Source organism: Dendropsophus ebraccatus, chromosome 8 (assembly GCF_027789765.1).
Source record: "Dendropsophus ebraccatus isolate aDenEbr1 chromosome 8, aDenEbr1.pat, whole genome shotgun sequence".
Classification (NCBI taxonomy): domain Eukaryota; kingdom Metazoa; phylum Chordata; class Amphibia; order Anura; family Hylidae; genus Dendropsophus; species Dendropsophus ebraccatus.
This window is the reverse complement of record NC_091461.1, coordinates 29331326-29348644: the sequence shown is the minus strand read 5'-3', so window position 1 is coordinate 29348644 and position 17319 is coordinate 29331326. Positions and strand designations below refer to the sequence as shown.

At 47.0% G+C, this 17319-nt stretch overlaps 1 protein-coding gene across 3 annotated transcripts in view; it reads right to left on the bottom strand.

Annotated features, from left to right (window-relative positions):
* CTBP2 (C-terminal binding protein 2) overlaps window positions 1-16023 on the bottom strand; it is a 79972-nt gene extending 63949 nt beyond the window's left edge. Inside the window, exon 1 of one of the 3 annotated variants that reach the window (XM_069980074.1) lies at window positions 15890-16023. The gene's annotated coding sequence lies outside the window, so the exon portion shown is untranslated. The other 2 variants (XM_069980076.1, XM_069980073.1) reach the window with 2 other exon arrangements.
* Window positions 16024-17319: the final 1296 nt, after the last annotated feature.

Sequence of the window (17319 nt, the reverse complement as noted above, 5' to 3'; positions counted from 1 at the left end):
TGACAATATCAATCATAGGAAAAGTCTCTGTGTTACCCCAGATATATTTCTACATATAGCTATTAATATCAGGTCCAGGTTAGCTCACTGGAATCCTGATGCCACTACCAGCTTCTGGTCCTGGTGTCTCTCACGGGCACAGATGTGAATCCTGTGATCACCATCATTATGCTCACAGACAAAGTTTGTAGTAGCAGCACATATCCCCGTGGTCTGTGATGAATAAAATCCAATCTAGTCAGAGAGATAGGAAAAGAGAAGCGCTTACATAGGACATTAAAGGGGAACTCTGGCAAAACTTTTTTGTCTCTCAAATCAACTGGTGTCAAAAAGTTATATAGATTTGTAAATTTCTTCCATTTAAAAATCTCCAGTCTTCCAGTACTTCTCAGCTGCTGAATGTCCTGCAGGAAGTGGTGTATTCTCTCCAGCTTGACACAGTGCTCTCTGCTGACACCTCTCTCCATGACAGGAACTGTACAAAGCAGCAGCAAATCCCCATAGAAATCCTCTCCTGCTCTGTACAGTTCCTGTCACAGACAGAGGTGGCAGCAGAGAGCACTGTGTCAGACTAGAAAACAGCACATCCTGCACGATATACAGCAGCTGATAAGTACTGGAGAACCTGAGATTTTTAAATAGAGGCAAATTACAAATCTATATTACTTTCTACACCAGCCGATTTGAGAGAAAATATTTTTTCTGCCAGAGCACCCCTTTAACCCCTCCTGGCAGTGTTACTTAAATTACCTCTATTTTACATGTGCATTACCATCAGGTATATCATGCAGTGGGCAACCCTGTGCTGTGACACGGCAGTGTGCTTCACTCTTCAACTTTAAGTTGGATGGAGCAGCGAGCTGGGCAGTGAGGCACATTTCCCTGGCTACATCTGGGGCTATTAATAAAGGTCTCAGCACTGGGACCCCCACATCTAAAGTATTTTTTAACATCACAGTAACGCTTTAAATGTGACAAAATCTGCTAAGTTTCAGTGTGAAAGTAATCCAATTTATGGCAATACAGAAGTATAACACCGGCTGTTCTGTGATCCGGTTGGGACACAGAACGGCCAGTGTTACTGAAGATCATACCGGCCGGTACTGCAGAACCAGCCGGATGATCTTCACTTCTGCTGAATTCGGATGCGGGCGCACCCCTGTGTGCTCGCATCCAGATTCACCGCTGCACACAATGGAACGTGCAGCCGGAGCCGCACGCTCCATTGTGCAAACTGACAAGGTTCTCTGCAGCCGGCATTCAATGAATAGCCATATGTCAGTTTTTTGCATGGCCGCTATCACTCCTGGCCGAAGTGTATACTAAGTGTATACACTCCGGCCGTGATTCCATAGACGGCAGCACAAAATTTCATATTAATCACCGCCAAATCGGCAACAACGGCAGTGACTAATATGAAACTTATGTAGTATGAACATAGCCTATAGATCAGGGGTGGGGAACCTCCGGCCCGCGGGCCGCATCCGGCCCCTGACACCTCCGGATGTGGCCCGCGGCTCCCCTGTGACATGCGCCGCTCTGGAGGAGAAGGAGCCGACACACACGGCATCCTCCTGTGTCTGTGACAGTTACCAGGAGGATGCTGTGAGTGTTGGCTCCTTCCCCTCAGAGCGGTGCACATCTTCTGACTCCTGCCCTCCTGTGACGTGCGCCGCGCTGGTGAGGCAGGAGCTGGCACAGACACAGGAAGATGTGTTGTATGCCAGCTCCTGCCTTACCAGCGCGGCGCAGAGCGGCGCACGTCTTCTGACTCCTGCGGGCCGCGCGCGATGACGTAATTTCATCGCGCGCCGCCTGCAGGAGAAGACCGGCACAGAAGAGAGGAGGGAGAAGAGGACCTGGACAGGGTGGGAGCGGAGGAAAGGTGAGTGGGATGTTTATTTTTTTCATTTGGGGCAGACACTGGGGGTTAACTAGGCCACCAGGGACATGACTGGGGGGTTAACTAGGCCACAAGGGACATGACTGGGGGGTTAACTAGGCCACCAGGGACATGACTGGGGGGTTAACTAGGCTACCAGGGACATGACTGGGGGGGGGGGTTAACTAGGCTACCAGGGACATGACTGGGGGGGGGGGGGGTTAACTATGCCACCAGGGACATGACTGGGGGGTTAACTAGGCTACCAGGGACATGACCGGGGGGGGGTTAACTAGGCCACCAGGGACATGACTGGGGGGTTAACTAGGCTACCAGGGACATGACCGGGGGGGGGTTAACTAGGCCACCAGGGACATGACTGGGGGGTTAACTAGGCTACCAGGGACATGACTGAGGAGTTAACTAGGCTACCAGGGACATGACTGGGGGGAGTTAACTAGGCCACCAGGGACATGACTGGGGGGTTAACTAGGCCACCAGGGACATGACTGGGGGGTTAACTAGGCTACCAGGGACATGACTGGGGGGTTAACTAGGCTACCAGGGACATGACTGGGGGGGGGGGGGTTAACTAGGCTACCAGGGACATGACTGGGGGGGGTTAACTAGGCCACCAGGGACATGACTGGGGGGTTAACTAGGCCACCAGGGACATGACTGGGGGGTTAACTAGGCTACCAGGGACATGACTGGGGGGGGGTTAACTAGGCCACCAGGGACATGACTGGGGGGGGGGTTAACTAGGCCACCAGGGACATGACTGGGGGGGGGGTTAACTAGGCCACCAGGGACATGACTGGGGGGTTAACTAGGCTACCAGGGACATGACTGAGGAGTTAACTAGGCTACCAGGGACATGACTGGGGGGAGTTAACTAGGCCACCAGGGACATGGCTGGGGGGTTAACTAGGCTACCAGGGTATCACTAAGGATTCAAATCAGGTACAAGGGGCATCACAGAGGGTTAACTACAATAGCAGGGGCATTAGGGGAACAATACTTTGCCTTGTTCGGGTGCTGCAAACCCCCGCTACTAACTGCCGCGCACGGTATAACATTGAGTGCGGCCCTCGAATGATTTTATTAAGGCCCGACCGGCCCTCGACATGGAAAAGGTTCCCCACCCCTGCTATAGATGGTGCAAACAGACTAAAGAATCTGTAGATGAGCAGAGTGTAAGAATGTGGCTTAATACAATTTATTGTCCTTCATTCTTCATGGCTTCCTAGCACAGGAGCACAGTAATCCTCTGTAATCCTCAACATGATGACATAGTGGACGTGAAGATGAAGGTTGAGGAAAAGATCTAGATCGCTCCCATAGCCCATCATCCAACATAAGAGTCCCGGCTTTGGTATTCCCCGAGCTAGATTATGATCTAATAACTGGGCCGTAATGGGTAATCGCATCTCATCCTGTTCTATGTAAGCCAAGAACCGGAAGAGAAAAATTAATTTGTATATTTTATATCAATACACTTTTATATAGTATACTATAAATCCTACAATGTATAACCAGAAGCTTGGTCGTGCCAGCAGGGTGAATATCTGACGGGGTTACTATACTGTATCATGTACTGTTTGCATACATTTATACGTTCTTTGCATTAATAGAAATGTAATAGCAGACCCCCGCCCCTCCCCCGACCTCCTGCAGTCTGAAAAAAAAAAAAAAAAAAAAAAAAAAAAAAAGAAAAAAAGTCATCTTACTGCTGAAAATTCAAGTGAATATACGTCTAAAAAAAAAAAGAAAAAGGCGCAGTGTAAGTGAACAATGATCTTTAACATATGCCGGGGCTGCTATTTATAGAGAACTGACTCCTCTCACAGACTTTGTTACAAGAAGTACAGAAAAAGCTCAATAATTATTAGCTGACAACTACAGATGCATCAATGGAGCCACAATGGAGAATCCGCTTGTGTTTTGGCAATTGTCCTTGTGTACGCGGAAATGAGCAAGTATTACAGAGCTGTATGTACGGTGCACGATGGCCTGCAAAACCACCATGTGTATAAGTTTACACCACCACATACTGGCTCCTATATAGTGACCAATGGTCACATGTTGTATCAGCAAAATCGAAATACACAAAAGTAGCTTTAAAAAGGTTATCTAGTATTAGAAATTAAAAAAATAAAAATGCGCCACTCTTCTTGTAAGTTTGTGTGTGGTACTGCTGCTCAGGTTCATTAAAAGTGAAGAAAGAAAAGTTGTAATTAAGAGATGAGCGAACCTGGAGCATGCTCGAGTCGATCCGAACCCGAACTTTCGGCATTTGATTAGCGGTGGCTGCTGAAGTTGGATAAAGCCCTAAGGCTATGTGGAAAACATGGATATAGTCATTGGCTGTATCTATGTTTTCCAGACAACCTTAGAGCTTTATCCAAGTTCAGCAGCCACCGCTAATCAAATGCCGAACGTTCGGGTTCGGATCGACTCGAACCCGAACCCGGTTCGCTCATCTCTAGTCGTAATACCACACGTGAGGACACAGGTATGGCGCACAGGTACTGTATGGCAGGGTGTGGTGCCTCACCCATCAAAACTTTGACAAGTCCAAAATTAGTTAAAAGGGGTTATCTGGCACTCGCACATTTTTGACATATTGCCGCCATATAAGAAACAAACATGCTATGCTTACCTCTCTGTGTTCCCACAGTGTCCTGACGTCTGCAACCACCATTACTTCTCAGACAAGAGACTGCTCAACAAGCCCCTGGCCGCGGCGCTGTCCCGTCTCAGTCAGAGATTGGCTGATGGGCTGAAACTTCTGAGACTAACTCATGTCGGAAGTAACAGTGGCTACAGACAGCGGGGGACCCCCGGCAACACCACACAGGATACATGGGGATCACGGAGAGGTAAGCATAACATGTTTCATAGGTTTTCATAAATGGCAGCAACATGTTCTAAACGTGGTAGCGCCGGATAACCCCTTTAAATGACAGAGGCACTTTCAAGGTCTTTAACTAAGTCCTTTTGTGGTCCTCTTCAACCAAATTCTTCTACAGTCAATGTGAACTCAGTGGCCCAGTGGCCTTCAAGGATCGACAGAAGAGAACCTACACAACCTGTCCATATCAGAGCAGGAAAAAGGAGCGCATCGAGGGGGGCAAAGGGCTGCCATATGTGTCGGGCCCCTTCATTCTGCTGATCAATGGGGGTCCTTGCAGTGAACCCCCACTTATCACCCAGCATTCACTATTATGTACTCTCATCTAATACAACTTAAGGCTACGTTCACACTATGTAAAACAACTGTTATTTCTGAAAAAGTGTGAACATAGGCTAAGAATAAACTAGACTAAACACATGAAAACTTTTGCTTGTAAGAGAGAATGGCCTCGGCACTACTAGTTCGTGGCAATCAACATCGGCTGTGCAGGTGAGTTTAGGAAAAACATGGGGTGGGCTGGTGTTTGCAATTATATGGTGGTGCTCAACTTGAGAAACACAGTCTTTGATAAATGCAAGTCAAAAAGAATTCAGTGGCACTCACCAATAGAAATTTGCAAGCTTAGTTTCTTTATTTCATCACTGGTCACTGGGATGGGTGCAAACAGGCGACGATCGTTTCGCGTGCTCAGCTGATGCACGCTTTGTCTCAGCCTCAAGCCTCAAGAGGCTGAGACAAAGCGTGCATCAGCTGAGCACGCGAAACGATCGTCGCCTGTTTGCACCCATCCCAGTGACCAGTGATGAAATAAAGAAACTAAGCTTGCAAATTTCTATTGGTGAGTGCCACTGAATTCTTTTTGACTTACATGAAAACTTTTGATATGTCAGAAGTTTTCTGCAATGACAATCACACTAAATTAGGAGAGAACTCTGCATGTAACACATCGCCATGGCATAAACATCCACTGAATCTATTGCAGTACAGTTGTCAGAGCCATGCAGCTCAATGGTCATCACGTGGCCAGGACAGACTTTGGGTATGTGCACACTACGGAAATGACGCATATAACTTGCCACAGATTCACTCTCCGTCCATCCCACAGACTCCATTCTTTGGTCAGGCGGATTCCACCGTCCGTCCATAGAATGTACAGGTTCATTCTTTTGGCGGACGGCGGAATCTGCCTGACCTTAGAATGGAGTCTATGGGATGGATGGAAAGTAAAGTTGGAGCGTGCAGCAGAATCCTCGGCAAATTATCCGCATGATTTCCATAGTGTGCACATACACGTATAGGCCATGCTTTTGTCCTGCAGGCTACTGTCGTGTCTCAGACTGCTTGCCTTTGTATTCTTATTAAGCAGACGTTACCCATACACCTATTTACTATAATAACCCTATTACCACAGCAGGGTATATTCACCAATGTAGATACAGTGCAGTGCATACTGGAGGAACATGGCGCCACAATAGATCTATGCCAGGTTCAGTCATTGATATAAATTGCTTCCTGTCATGTGACAGACGGCTTGTGACACAGAGCAGTATCTCATCCCATGCTGTGCCCCTCACCCCCATGTGCTCATCACATGACCAGGACACATAAAAGGTTAAGAATAAAGATCAGCACTCAGCAAGCAGAGATACTGAAAACCAGATATGGAAAATATATAGGCTGACAGCATGGCTGTAGCTATTCTGCAACCTCCAGGCATCTAATAGCATCACAGATCTGCCGCAACCTCTTTGTCTTGCCGGCAGGTAAACTTTACGTTGTGTCCCGCAAGGGCGTCTGTACGAGAGGCGCAATTTATATGCAACCGTAATCCATTACTAACTTGACTGGGAGAGCGGAATATAAATGGTTTCCATAAATTGGGTGGACAGTAAATGCGAAATGTATCCTTAATCTGGGGGAGATAAACAGGTTTCCCCGCCGCCTATCACCTTATTAAGCGGAATCCTCATGCATACAAATTAGCAACAAGCAGTGACATTTCCGAGATGAAACCTTCTCATTTACAAACTATTCTGGAGCGCTTTAAAGCTGTCACATTCATTTCCCTCTGCAGATCTTGTAAATGTCACAGATCCTGGAAGAGGGATGGCGGCATTGTTTTTTAAATGTGCTGTTTTATTTGGTCCAAGGTGAATCATCAATCGGTCACGGAGAGCGCCTGACATCTGCAGTGATTATGGCTTCACTTTCTGCCTCTTCTTCTTCAGGGAGCTGATGAATGGTTTGTCACACAAGATAAGGACGCAGCCCTTTCTGGCCAGGACCATAGCCGCTTAATGGCATGGGCCAATTGAATTAACTCCTATACGACCGCCACACACCCTACGGCCCCTTTTATCTCACACCCTAATGTTTAATGCACTGGTACAACCACCACAATAGTGTCACTACAGGAAGTGGAGAGTACAGAGAGTTTACTGTTCTCAATTGAATCAACTATTTCACGGCTCAACCACTGGCCAAGGGTTGTTGTACTGATGGGACATTGCTAAGATAGGTCCAGGTCAGACTACTGTGACCCCTGAAGACTGCTGCAAGCCTAGGAAAGGTCCATGACACCAGTGTATCTATTTTACTAAGAGACTCAGAAGTTCTCATACTGCAAACAGTCAAATTCAGGGTGTTTTCACATATTGTACAGAAGTAACATGTGTAGAACAGATTTTACAGTATCGAAAACAGACAAATAACGAGGACATATCTATGTAGTTTGCCCTTATATTTTGTTTTTTAGTACTTCAAAATAGACAGCCCTGCATATATTGTTGCCCATGAAAGGCGGGGGGGAGGGGGGATGAGACCTCCATTGTAGTCATTGTGGTCCCATCGCTCGAACCTCGACCAGACACGTCACCATAGATGAGCGCCTTTTACTGGAAAACCCATTTGAAGAGGAACCCCAGCCATCACTGTGATTATAGGCAGAGATAAGCAAATCGCTTTGTTTGATCAGAATGCGATCAGCCTGCTGCCCTTTAACTCTGTTCCGCTCCCCGACACTCCTCACCGGGTGTTGGGAAAAGCTGGAACCAGCCCAGGCGCCTTGTGTATTACCTCAGGTACAAGGGAGAAAAAGTAGATGCAACGCTGTCCACCCCTTGGGCTTTATGCACATCACCCTAATCAGATGTGGGGTACACCGAAGATCAGGAGCCAGGAAGATGGTTCCTCCTTTGTCCAAGTTTACTTGTGTAGTTCCAGGACTGTAGGGACTGCAGACGTTGACTGTACCAATAGACGGGATGCTCCCAGACAGGGGCCCGTACAAAGCAATAAACCAATTTAAAAACAAAATGGAAAAGAAATGGTACTAGCAGTGGTCAGCGCGGTCCCAAAGAGTCCAGACAGATTGCTGGGGGAAAACTGTAAAATTTACTGTACAGCACCAGCTAGAACAACCCATGCTACTACCATTTCTTTTCCATTTTTTTTTTTTTTTTTTGTTCATCAAAAATTTGATCCCTCAAAAAAAAAAAAAAAAAGGGGGGGGGGGGGGGAAATGGACAGGAATCATGGTAAACTAGTTCTTTGAAGAGTCACAGTCATTTGTGTGTCAAATATATTCCAAAAGTTTTGATCAGTAAGATACATTGCCATGACTCCCTAAGATTGTTGGAAATAGTAGGGAGAAGTGTTCCGCTACTCTCTTCTCTCCCCTCCTAAGTTCATGGATCGCGCCCCCTATGTGGTGAGGAGAGGGATAGCGGGAAAAGCACTTAACTTAGAACTTCTCCTGTTTTGTTCTATCAGTAAGTGTCACAGCACCCAGACCCTGACCAATAAAGGCTTTTGTCAGGCATCCATGACACATCAAAAGTAGTTGGTTTCTTTTAATGATCGTTACACTGGACCTGTGGTCTCATGACAAGTCCTTAGTAAACAGTTCTCCGTTAGGTTATATGTCCACACAGTTTGTAGCATATGTTTAGAGATGTACTGTAAAACATTGCAGTTTACATTGTAAGGGTCCTATTTCACGGGCCTATGGGGGCCCGATCAATAATGTAAACGGGCGCCGATCTGCTAGATCTGCTCGTTTACTGGGCCGATTACACGGCCCGATAATCGTTTAGCGAGGACTGCAGGGACATTGTTGTCCTTGCAGCCCTTGTTTAAACACAATACTTTACCTAAACATGCTGCAGGTCTTCTCCTGCACTCCTTCTTCCCCACGTTCCGGTACCAGCTGAGCGGTCTGTCAGCTCAGACAGGCCGCACCGAAGCTGCTGCTGCACGCGGGGCCGGGAGGAAGAAGGAGCGCAGGAGAAGACCTGCAACATGCTAGGTAAAGTATGGTGCTTCTAAAATAGTCGGCCGCCGTGCATCGCTATTCCACGCAGTACGGTCGGTGCCCGATTATTTTATTGCTATTTATTGCTATTTCACAAAGCAATAATCGGCCCGATTTGCAAATAATGGGCGTTGTTTGCGCAACTACGGCTGTTAGTATGAAATATGGCCGTGTTTTTTACGTAGTGCGAACCCGGCCTAAGGTTGAAAACACACAGCAGTTTTTTGGGGAAAACTGTCGTTGCGGTTTTTGTGCCAAAATCAGAAGATCCAACAGAAAAGAGGAGTACAAGATCCCCCCCCTCCCACTATATATTCCCATCCCATTTGAATCCACCTCTGGTTTTGGCACACAAAACCGTCTTGATTTTATCTGACACCCTCCACCATTTTTCTGGCAAGTCTTTGGACCCATTCTATTTTATCAATATCTTTATGTAGGTGAGGTCTCCAGAACTGGATGCAGTATTCCAGATGTGGTCTCACTAGGACTCTGAACCACAACTGTAATCTTCCTGAGCCCTTTTCCCACTAGTTATACTTTTATGTTGCTGCTATTGTTTATTAAAAACAAAAACATAGAACGTGACGTGCTAAGAAGCAATAATACTAAAGGCCAGTTCACACCTCCCCAGCATAGTGACACAGTATTGCTGCAATCCTGCCCCACAGTCATAAGATGAACTGCTCCAAGATGCACACTGGAAATAATACAATATTTTGTATTTTTGAATTTATCACTCAAACACAAAAATATTATAAATCTCCATGTATCCACCCATTATATTGTTCTCCCCAGCACACATATTCAGTGATTATACATGGGAGGGTGGAGGCCAGGAGCTGGGGCTGTCACATCACCGCTGCAGGGCGAGCTGCCTACAAGACATGGCGGATTCTAATTAAAAGACAAAATATTACAAAACTGCTCTCCTGGAGGCTGCACTATAATATCTATCAAATTTAATGAATTTTGCAAGGAAATTTCCACTAAGCCTGATGTAGCACAATCTGGATGAACTCCAAAAAGGATGCAGGACAGCTGGAGGCGTGATGGACGGAAGCTGAAAGTGACATCCACGGCTGCTGGCCCGACCTACACACATGATCACACAACTAGTTCAGTCACTAGAACTTGTGTGTGTGTGTGTGTGTGTATTATATATATATATATATATATATATATATATATATATAACCAATAGTGACACCTAAAATTCTGTAGCCCCCCCCCCTGAACCAGCTCTGACCTGTTGAGGCCTGTACTATACATAACCTGTGATATCCGGCAACAAGACGCTAGAATCAGATCCTATAAGTTATGAGATGGGATCTCCGTGGATTGGAGATAGAGGCTCCTTGATCTGTCATGTTCACACTAGCTCTGCCCATAGTAATCCTGGAGCCATCCCGTCTCCTGCTAAGTCACACACATGCACCTGGGCGTGCATATGATATAGAAGAAGAAATAATTCATCAGGCCGCTTTCTTCCATAGCTCCATGTTCCAGTCCTGATGCTGATGTGCCCCATGTAGAGCTATTGGCAGTGAACTGGGGTCAGCACGGACATCCTGACCACTCTGCAGCTACACCACCTCATATAAAGCACCACTGACAACTTTCTACTAGAGATGAGCAAACCGGGTTCGGGTTCGAGTCGATACGATCCCGAACGTTCGGTATTTGATTAGCTGTGGCTGCTGAACTTGGATAAAGCTCTAAGGTTGTCTGGAAAACATGGATACAGCCAATGACTATATCCATGTTTTCCACATAGCCTTAGGGCTTTATCCAAGTTCAGCAGCCACCGCTAATCAAATGCCGAAAGTTCGGGTTCGGATCGACTCAGCATTTCAGCATCAAACTATTTGAAGGGGATTCAACCACTGGGACCCCCTGAAATCTTGAGATCAGGTTCCCAAATTTTCACTTGGTCACAATCAAAGCACATCGGCTATCCATAGCCCCTAATGTGTTTTAATGGCCATGACCCTCTCACCAACATCAACTTCACGAACTGATTGATCACTCGCTGCCTCATACAAATAGTCAGGGCTAGTCATTTTCCCTGTCAGTGGTTTTAATGTTATGGCTGATCAGTGTACATTACAGTATACAGTATATAGACACACAAAGGGAACAGCACTATATCCAGTGTAGACAAATCCCTGGGGACTGTAGGGGCAGGTAGAACACCTGGGGAACCAGCTGAACGGCAGTGTGGTTGAGCAATAAGAAATTCTAGCAAAATCAACCCAAAAAAGTTATCAGCTCTGTAGCTGCATCGGCCGCCGACTCCTGTTCTAGCTGTAACCTGTTATTCCAGGACACAAGGCAGGAAGGTAATACAGCAGGTTCACACTTATTTATACCAGAATACATCACACATTATTACAGGGCACACAATGCATTATGCATGGTACACACATACACCATCATTGTTATCACACCCAACACATCATATACTAATACCTTCCATACATGATAGTATATGGGGGAAATAGGTACAATAACCTATCACTATACATTACATAGAAGACATATCATATTGCACAGATATTACTACACTGTACTCATCATATATTACTATAGTCCACACACCATACATTATTATACTGAAAACATATACTACATGGCACACATATATCTCACATTATTGTACATCACACATCCCATACCACACGCATTATGATCCATCACCCATACATTACTCTCTATCACGCGCCACATACATTACTGTAGAGCACACACATACATGATTTTCCATCACCCATACCGTTCTCTCTATTACCCATACATACTCTCCATCACACATACATACAGTACCCTCCATCACCCATACAATGTACATCACCCATACATACAGTACCTTCCATCATACATACAATGTCAATCACCCATACATACAGTATCTATTATATCTAGTATACATACAATATCCATCACACATACAGTCCTCTCCATCACCCATACAATATCCATCATACATACAGTACCATCCATCACCCATACATACAGTACCCTCCATCACCCATAGAGCACACATCTGCCCCCGGCCTCCCCCTCTCACAGCCCGGATCACTGACACAAAGGCTTCTTCTCTCCGGTAAAGTTGCTTCTCCCCGGTGCCCGCCCCCATCCCTGCCCGTGGGCACAGCCATGCTCCGTGTGCCCTCCTGCCCCCCAGGCTGCTGCCATGTACGCGGCGTCTCCCCAGCAGACAATGAGCCGCACACGTGCCCGTAGAGCAGAGCTGTGTATGTACCTGGCTCCATGCTGGGGCCCCGCACCGATCCCGCCGCCCCGATACACTCCTGCTCACACTGCGCGGTCCTCTGCGGCACTGAGCCGGACACCGAGCTGCAGGGGGCTCCTTCCTCCCGACCACCTCCCCTCACTTTTGGTTAGGCGTGGCCTGGGAGTGCAGACCAATAACACGGGACTGGGCAGCCGGACGGTGGGCACACGGTACCGGGGCTAAGGACCCCCTACCCTAACCGTATGGACCGGCACCTGTGCAGGGGTCACCCCCGGCTCCTCACGCAGCAATTGGAAAAACGCAACGCAAGTTTCAAGCATTTTAGCGGTTTTTCATTTTGTTACATTGGCTACAGTCACACATGGCAGAAACCACACAGTGGCACACAGTGCGGATTTATTGCGGATTTTCTCCAAAGACTTCAATTAGGGAAAGTCAAGGTATATTCACACGCTGCAGTTTTTTTCCTTATTGAAGTTAATTGGTAAAATCTGCAACGTGTGAACAAACCCTAAGGGAGCAAAAACCAGGAACAGGTCATAAAGGAAAGACTGCGATTTTTCCTCTTTTCAAATCCATCCCTGGCTTTGGCTTCAATAATCTGTCAGAAATCTTTATGTGTAAAGGCACCATCAGAAACAGAAGATTGTCAGCAGAAAAATTGTGTGTGTGTCCAAGACATGTTTACATTCAGTTATTGTAGATTTACCTACCACATCTGCTGGAAGTTTGTTTCAAGTATCTACTACTCTTTTAGTGAAATAATTTCTGCTTTGGGGCTAAAATAATAAGCTGTCCAAAAAGTGGCCATAAAACCATTAAAAAAAACAGCCTAAGGGTGCGTTCACACCTACAGGATCTGCAGCAGATTTGATGCTGTGTTCAGTTATTTAAATGAAATCTGCTGCAGAAAATCAGCTGCAGATCCTGTAGGTGTGAACGCACCATAAGGGTATAAACCCACACACCGTATAAGCAGCGTATTTACTGCTGCGATACGCAGCAAATACGCAGCAAAAACGCAGCAGATTATATCTAAATAACTGAACACAGCATCAAATCTGTACCAACAAATCTGCTGCGTATTTGCTGCGTATTTGTTGCGTATCTGCTGTGTGGGTTTGTACCCTAAGGGTACAAACACACACACACACCGTATATGCAGCAGATCTGCAGCATATTTGATTGTGCAGATTTGATGCTGTGTTCAGTTATTTAGATCTAATCTGCTGCATATCTGCTGTGTATCGCAGCATGAAATACGCTGCGTTTACGGTGTGTGTGTGTGTGTTTGTACCCTAAGGGTACAAACACACACCGTATACGCAGCTGATACGCAGCAGATTTGATGGAGTGTTCAGTTATTTAGATCTAATCTGCTGCGTATTTGTTGCGTATTTGCTGCGTATTGCAGCAGTAAATACCCTGTATATACGGTGTGTGTGTTTATACCCTCAGGGTGCGTTCACACCTACAGGATCTGCAGCAGATTTGATGCTGTGTTCAGTTATTTTAATGAAATCTGCTGCAGATCCGCAGCAGAAAATCAGCTGCGGATCCGGTAAGTGTGAACGTACCCTTAAAGGTTTTGATTATTTCCCTCATTCCCTTCAGACTATACAGATTTAAATCCTTAAAAAGGGGTTATTCAGAAATGAAAAATAAGTACTTTCAAATCAACTGGTGCCAGAAAGTTGCATATTACTTCTACTTAAAAAAAAAAAAAAAAAATCTCCAGTCTTCCAGTACTTATCAGCTGCTGTATGTCCTGCAGGACGTGGTGTATTCTTTCCAATCTAACAGTGCTCTCTGCTGCCACCTCTGTCCATGTCAGGAACTGTCCAGAGCAGTAGCTCTCCAAACTGGAAAGAATACACCACTTCCTCCAGGACATACAGCAGCTAATAAGTATTGGAAGACTTGAGATTACTTTAATAGAAGTAAAATTAAAAATTTCTGACACAGATAATTTGAAAGAAAAATGCTGAACTACCCCTTTAAATCTTAACTTCTGCCCCCCCCCCCCCCCCATCCCACCAGACTCCCTGCTCCTGTAGAGTACTGTAACATGAGAGGCAATGCATATACACAGCAGCGTCACATTATTATAACCAGTAGTTAGGGCCATGTACGGAGCAGCTAGCTGGGTGTGGAGTTAAGGCCCTATTCCACGGAACAATTATCGGGCGTTACGGCCGATAATCTTCTCGTAGAATAGAAGGCAACAATCAGCCGACATCGTTCATGTCGGCTGATCGTTGCAATTGTTTGTTTTCCAACATGTTGAAAAATAAACAACTGATACAGCAACGATCTGCTGCAGTCGCTCCGTGGAATAGGAGCGGCGACAGAAGTCCGCTGCTGTATGCTATGGGCTGCCCAGACAATCTAGCGATCACCCCCCTGCACCTCCCCCAGGACTCACCCGCTCGCTGCTGCCGCGCGGAATTGCTGCGGCAGCGAGCGGGGAATGAGGTGCAAACGAGCGCTGATAGTGCTTGTTTGCTCCTCATAGTCGCCCCATGGAATAGGGCCTTTACTCTAGGTCCTGGTAGGTGTTACAGGTGTGTGGAGCCATGCTGACTGCATCCCACAGCTACTGGAGGGTAAGTGGGGGAGGGACAAGACCATTAAAGGGGTACTCCGGCCCAGCTGTATAATCCGTTTCTGGCTGGGGAGGGGGTGGAAATAGAAGGCTCCGGGGACTTACCTCCCCGGTTCCAGTGCCGGCTCCTGGATCGCGCCACCCCGTACTCCCGTCCTGCGGCCGCTTCCTGGTCAGAGCTGCTGCATGTGACGTTTCAAGGCAGCTCAGCCATTCAGCGGTCGTAGCGGAGTCCTGCCTTGGCCGCTGAGCTGCCACAGCTTAGTCCAGGAAGTGGCCGCACGATCCGGGAGCCGCAACCGGGGAGGTAAGTCACCAGAGCCTTCTATTCCCTCCCCGGACAGATACGGATTATACAACTGGCGCAGAGTACCCCTTTAAGGTGCTTCCACACAAGCTCAATAGGGTTCAAGTCTGGGGAATAAGTGACCCCTAATTTCCCAGACTTGAACCCAATTGAGCTTATGTGGAAGCACCTTAATGGTCTTGTCCCTCCCCCACTCACCCTCCAGCCGCTGTGGGATGCAGTCAGCATGGCTGCACATACCTGTAGTATGCTTGGAAGTCATGGTCATGTTGGACGTTCCCAGCTGGATGACATGTCGTATAGTCTTGCTGGAAGATCCTATCCACCACAGGTGAAACAATCAGCATGTATGGAAGGACTCCTACCCATATGGGCTGAGAGCACCTCCACATGGATGCTGGGCCCAGAGCATGCCATGACCACACAACATGCCCAGGCCGGAACACTGCCCCCACCAGCTTGTGTTTTTCCAGCAATGGTTGCAGGTTGTTTGTTCTCTAATGTTTCTCACCTGATCACAGCCAAAGTCCATCCATTCTTTACCAATCAGCAGGGGCCCAATGCTGCCAATATGTGGCCCCCACAACCCACCCCAAGCCGCCGGTACCTTTTGGCAGTTGATAATAAAAGAAATCCATGGCTGCGTTCATAGAAGTTGTCTGTGCTGTTATGTGTGGGGGGGAAAAAAAGGACTTTTATTCTGATGGGCAGGAGGGGTCAAAGAGGCGGGGCCTAGGGCTGCCACACCTCCCTGCCGTTCAGCAACGCCCCCTGGGCTTTATCAAACATGGCGTAAAGTGAAACTGGCTCAGTTGCCCCTAGCAACCAATCAGATTCCACCTTTCATTTTCCAAAGAGTCTGTGAGGAATGAAAGGAGGACTCCACATAGGGATAGACCCATATAGAAGCATCTAATGCAGGGGTAGGGAACCTTGGGCTGTCCAGACATGATGGGAGTTGTAGTTTTGCAACAGCTGGAAAGCCAAGGTTCCCAACCCCTGATCTAGTGACTGTAAAACTGTGCCATTAGAACAACTGGTATGAGACCTCAGGGTCGGAGTTCTTGCACAAGTTTCTCCTTACAGGGTTGGGTTTGGGCGCTGTATCTTCCAACATCATCCCAAAAACACTTAAAAAGATTGATGTATCTGAAACCTCTTCAAGACAACCAGGCAGCATATAAAGGATATAAGGGAGCTGTAAACCCACCCACTAATCTATGTCAGGGTGGTCTTTGGCCGTTTTCACCATATGTGCAGTATACATAAAATACTGAAAACAGCCTCCATGTTATGAAGCTAATTCCATCCTGATCTCTGCTGTTTCCCTATAATCCCATATGGTGTAATGTGCTCCATAAAGGCCGCCATTCCGCTTCCGGCCCATAGCGCTGTGCACGCAGGCAGATTTCATTACATCTGTAAACTCTTTCCTTGAGAGCGAACATGCACTGTTTTTGCCCTGGCCCCAGGCTGTTTTTGTCACTGTATATTTGACATTGCAGGCGGTGACCCATGAGCTGAGAGCGTTCAACTCCTCCAGCTGAATTAATAAATGAACAGGAACATGGAAAACGCTAGTTCATAGGGACACAGAAAAGCTGTACCCCATACTGAGACAACATGGCAGTATAAGGGAGGGAGGGAGGGGGGGTCACCATTGCCGAAACCAGAAGCGGAACATACACAGGGTGTCAGTATATCGGAAAGTTGTATGGTTTTTGGATCCACTCCTGGTTTTGGCTAATACTACTGACTGAAATCCTGTCATGTTTGCCCTAGGATGATCTAACATTTAGGCGATTTTCTTATCTTAGCTTCACCCGTTATTATGCTGCTTCCTGGTCTGTGTGGGGTCCCATCTCAGCCGCAGACCAGGAAGCGGCTGGGGGATCGGGAACTGGAGCAGGGCACGGCGGACCCCTGTGCTGGAGCCGGGGAGGTAGGTGCATGTTGTTCTGTTCAGCCCAGGCTGTTTTTAAAAAAAAAATGTCTGACACTGGACTCCCCCTTAAAGGCGCTCTGAAATCTATTTAG